General features: G+C 41.2%; 1 non-coding gene across 1 annotated transcript; it reads right to left on the bottom strand.

Moving 5' to 3' along the window:
• Nucleotides 1-2587: 2587 nt before the first annotated feature.
• Nucleotides 2588-2694, bottom strand: LOC145625986 (small nucleolar RNA R71). The gene has a single exon (XR_014110875.1). It is a non-coding gene; the product is annotated as a small nucleolar RNA R71 (small nucleolar RNA).
• Between the last annotated feature and the right edge of the window lie 2305 nt (nucleotides 2695-4999).

Genomic DNA, 4999 nt, shown 5'->3' with positions numbered 1-4999 from the left:
AGAAAGAAGACAACAAAGACAACAACAACAACAAGATTTCCAAGGAGATGCTTATCTCCGAGAGATGGAGGCCATGAGAGCCAACATGGAGCGCATGCAATTGAGCATGCAAGGTATGTACTCAGACCACCAAACTCTGTCTTATCAAACTAGCGCCTTGTATGACGCTAGTGTGTGTAGGGGGGAGGTCACACCTCCGGTCAACTACCCTTATATGCCGCCCCAACAAGGGCCGGTACCTTCCCGGGGTGGTGACAACCTCCCTACGTACCCATATTGGCCCGGGGTTGAGGATCCCGATGTGCCAAGGCGCAACTTCCCGCCTTATGATTATAGGGTCTCCGGGGGGAGTAATTCTCAGGGTGACCCCGCATACTACTATGTTCACCCCCGTCACCCCGAGCTCCTTGTTCAGCGTGAGCCCTACGACCAATTGACCCAATCCCAACTTGACCTATTCAAGGGTCACTATGGATTTCCTCCCGGTTACACCGAAGGTTGGTGATATGTTTAGTTTATATAGTGATTTATCCCCGTCCCGTGGTCGTTATTAGTAGTGTTTTTGGCTCTTTCGGGCCACTTTTATTACTAATTTGTGTGTTCTAGTGTTTTCGTAGTTTTAGTTGTATTTTACAGGAAATTGCACTCTTGGAGCATTTTCCCGGGCCTTATTGGATCGACTACGGAAGCTAGAAGGACACGACCACTTTTGGAGCCCAAGATCGGTGAGAGCCGGTGATTAAGGGCTCGATAATTGGGATCACGAGGCATTTAGACCATGTATTCGAGACCCGAGAGGAAATATGAATTGGGCCGGGAAATCTAGCCCAATCGAATTCCAAGCCTCGAAGAAGAAGACCGGGCCCGATCGGGCAAGCATACGCCCGATCGGGCGGATGCGCGCAAGGGCACTCTCAAGGGAGAGGCGCGCCCGATCGGGTGAGCGTAGGCTCGATCGGGCGCGGCACATCAGTATAGGCGTTGTGAAAAAGGCGGGCACTAGCACTAGCACCGGTTACGCCCGATCGGGCGCGTGTTTTCCTAGAGTCTGATTAGTTTAGTTTTAATTCGTGTTTTAGGAAAGGTTTAAATACGATTTGTACGGAATTATTAGTTACCTCTTTTCTTAGACTTTCTCTCTCTACTTAGTATTTTTCTCTCTATTAAATTCTCTCTAAACTTTTGTTCTTATTTCCTTCATTAATTCCAGATTTACTTTGGTACAATTTCTTCCTTTTTTAATTTCAGCTATTTTAATTGTTTTCTTGTTTATGCTTTTAATTATTTATTTGATTGATTTAGTTATGATGATTAGTGAGTAGTTTAATTCTAGGGTTTATGGGGATCCATAATTAATATGAAGGGATAGTTTGTTATTATTGATTGTTGATATTGTATGATAATTTCCTATTGAATTGTTTTAATTCTTTGCAATTAGATTATGAATCGAGCAGATGTAATTTGATTGTGAATGTTTAGCAAAATTGAATTGAAGAATCGAGCAGATGTTGATTTAATATTAAAGGCTATTTTAAATAGGAACTCAGGTCTAGTAAATTGCGAGAGCCTGTTAGATCTATGTTGATTAATAAATTGCGAGAGCCTGTTAATCATGTTATCTATGCATTGTTAATTATTAATTACTTCGTTCTATCCCGGAATATTAATTATTGGTGAACCTGTGACCCTAGGTTTCCATATTATTGATTCTTTTCTCCCTAAACTTATTCTTACCTCAAAATATTGGTTACTTAGATAATTTAGAGTATAATAATTAATTAGAATTAAAAAGACTTGTTTCCCTGTGGAGTTCGACCCTACTTCCCTATCTACTGTAGTTAGTGATTTAGGTAATTATTTTTTATTAGGGGATACGACTTTACCCTGTCAAAATTTGACGCCGTTGCCGGGGAAACGGTTTTATTTTTATTTCTGATTGTTTTTGTAGTCTAGATTATTTCCCTTTTTGTCTCAGAGAGCGATAGTTCTCTGAGACAAATCTCACATTTGCTTCTAGTTTTTGTTTATGCCCAGGTGTTCCAGATCAGGTTATATCCCATTCGATCCTGAGATCGGACGTTCCTTCCATAAACAGAAAAATCTTTACAAGCGAATCCTGGCGGATTCTGGTGATAATAACAATAATCACCGTGATCCTCCAACTGATTCTAGCGATTTAGAGGCATCATCAGACGCAGAATCAGAGATGACGGCTCCAAAGAAGCTTAGTGATTATTCACAACCAAAGCTTACGGATTTTCCACATCTCACCCCTACTCCGGCTCTTGATGGGGTTCAATTCGAAATCAAACCTCAATTTATAACGATGATAGAGAGGAAGCAATTCAGTGGAGCCAAGGGTGAAGACCCGAATCTTCACATTGCCGACAATTGTCAATATTGCAACACCATCAGGCAAGTCGGGGTCACTCAAGACCAAATTAGGGAGATTCTCTTTCCCTTCTCTCTAACTGGAAAAGCTAAATTGTGGTTTAATGGCTTAAATAGAACTACACTTGGTATAACTGACTGGGAAACTCTTGTGTTGAATTTTTATAACAAGTATTATCCTGCAGAGAGAACAGCAGTACTACGGAGTGCGATTCAGAACTTTGCCCAAGAAGTCGATGAGTCTTTATATGAGGCTTGGGAGAGGTTCAAGGACTTACAAATAGAATGCCCTAACCATAATTTAGCGCAATGGCAGTTAATCCAAGCCTTTTATAACGGCATTGGAAATTCCTCTAGAATAATTTTGGACTCTGCAGCTAGTGGGAGATTCATGAATCTTAATGTTGATGACGCAGGTCAGGTTATTGAAGATATGGCGATACACAATTCCCAATATGGGAATCCCAGAGGATTTTCTAACAAGGGGAAGCATAGTGTCAACTTTGTATCCTTTTTGCAAGCTCAACTCACCTCTATTTGCCAAAAATTAGATAATCTGAGCACCGCTAATGTAGCTAATGTTTCTGCAATTAATAATAATTCTAATGAGGCTTTCTGTGAAAATTGTGGTATTGTAGGTCATTGGGAGCAAGATTGCAGGAGTTCCATGGAGCAAGTTAATGCCTTCCAAGCTTATAGGAAGAATAACCCATACTCCAACACCTACAATCCTGGGTATCGGAATCATCCGTACCTTTCCTACCGGAGCACTAATGTTCAAAATCCACCACCACAAGAACCACACGCGCCACAGCAGCAGAAATATTATCATCCCAATGCTAGCCAGAAGAACCAGCCACAACAACCCTCCCCATCTTCTGACCCGTCTCTGGTTGAAATTAGAGCAATGTTGGCTAATATGCAAAAGCACATGGAGAGCAGAGATGCGACAATTGATCAAATTATAGCGCATAATAAAATTATGGATAATCAAATTGCGCAACTCTCCGCTACTCTACAAGCCCGCCAACAGGGAGCCTTGCCGGCACAGCCTACTAGGCCTACGGATCAAGCATTTGCAATTACTCTAAGGAGTGGTTCAAACTATGAAGGGCCCTCTATGCCCAAAGTTGATGAACCTGTTTTATCAAATAATGCTAATCTTGATTCCATTAAACCAAACAATGTAGTTGATAGCCCTTCAGGGCTAAAGGATAACACTAACATATCTAATTCTACATTGCAGGGTACAACTCCAGAGAGGGTGGCTACTCCAGACAAGAATAATAATGTTCCAAAGCCAATTATCAAACTTCCTTTCCCCAATCGTCAATTGAAGACAAACGTGGATAAGCAGTTTGGTAAGTTCCTGGAGGTGGTAAAAGATTTGAAGGTAACAGTTCCCTTTACTGAATTGATCACACAAATCCCCTCATATGCAAAATTTATGAAAGAAATATTGACGAGAAAAAGGTCTATTAGTGAGGTAGAGACAGTAGCTTTCACTGCAGAGTGTAGTGCCGTACTTCAGAATAAGTCTCCACCTAAATTAAAAGATCCGGGTAGTTTTTCTGTCCCTTGTCATATTGGCAATCTCTTGATTGATAATGCATTATGTGATTTGGGTGCTAGTGTTAGCGTCATGCCATTATCTGTGTGTTCTAAGTTGAATATGGGTAAATTAAAAGCCACCAATATAACTCTACAAATGGCCGACCGTTCTTTCAAATACCCCTTAGGTGTTTTAGAGGATGTCCCCGTTAGAGTAGGTAAATTTTATATACCTGTAGACTTTGTTGTTCTTGACATGGTTGAGGATATGCAAACCCCAATTATTTTGGGTAGACCATTCCTTAACCCTGCAGGAGCAGTCATAGATGTACGAAGTGGTAAGTTAACACTATCAGTAGAGGATGATAAAATTATTTTTAATCTGAATAATGCCCCCAAAAGCTCCATGACTGAGGAGAAATGTTTCATTATTAATGTGGTTGTAAATTATTCTAATAAGCCCCAAGCTCTTGAAAAAGATTCCTTGGAGGCGGTATCTTGTGTCGCATCCTTTTCAGATGAGATAGAGAAATGGCAGAAGGAAGTCGATGCAATAGAAAGAGCACTCTACAATGTTGGTCTTAGTTTTGAGGGTGAAAAGGTGGAACCGTTAAAGCAAGTTGTGCGAATCGAGCCTACGGTAAGTGTTCCGCCAGATCGAGTTGCAAGTGTTGAACGCAATGACAATTTGAAGCAACACTCGATCGAAGAAGGATTTTTAGTGCGTAGCATCAAAGATCCCCCAATCCAACTCAAAGAGGATCCACCAGATAAGGTGGTTTGGCGTCCTAGAGGGTATGTCAGAAAGTTGAACCACAGCCTGAACACCGCTAGACCGGGTGAGAAACCACCTGACCAAGCGTTAGGCCAAGGGTCCTAGATATTGTACTTGGTAAGAAGGTCGTGCGGGACCTAGATAAACCAGCGCTTTGCGGGAGGCAACCCGTATTTCATGCTTTCTAGACTAGTTTTTCCTTTTTCCTTATTTTTGTTTTTTTTTTTTTTTTTTTTTTTAGAGAGGCGAGGAGAGGGATATTTCACCAGTTTTAAGTGTTGT

This window comes from Chenopodium album, chromosome 3 (assembly GCF_948465745.1).
Source record: "Chenopodium album chromosome 3, dcCheAlbu1.1, whole genome shotgun sequence".
In the NCBI taxonomy this organism is placed as follows: domain Eukaryota; kingdom Viridiplantae; phylum Streptophyta; class Magnoliopsida; order Caryophyllales; family Amaranthaceae; genus Chenopodium; species Chenopodium album.
The sequence above is the reverse complement of the archived record's forward strand: the minus strand, read 5'-3'. Positions and strand labels throughout refer to the sequence as shown.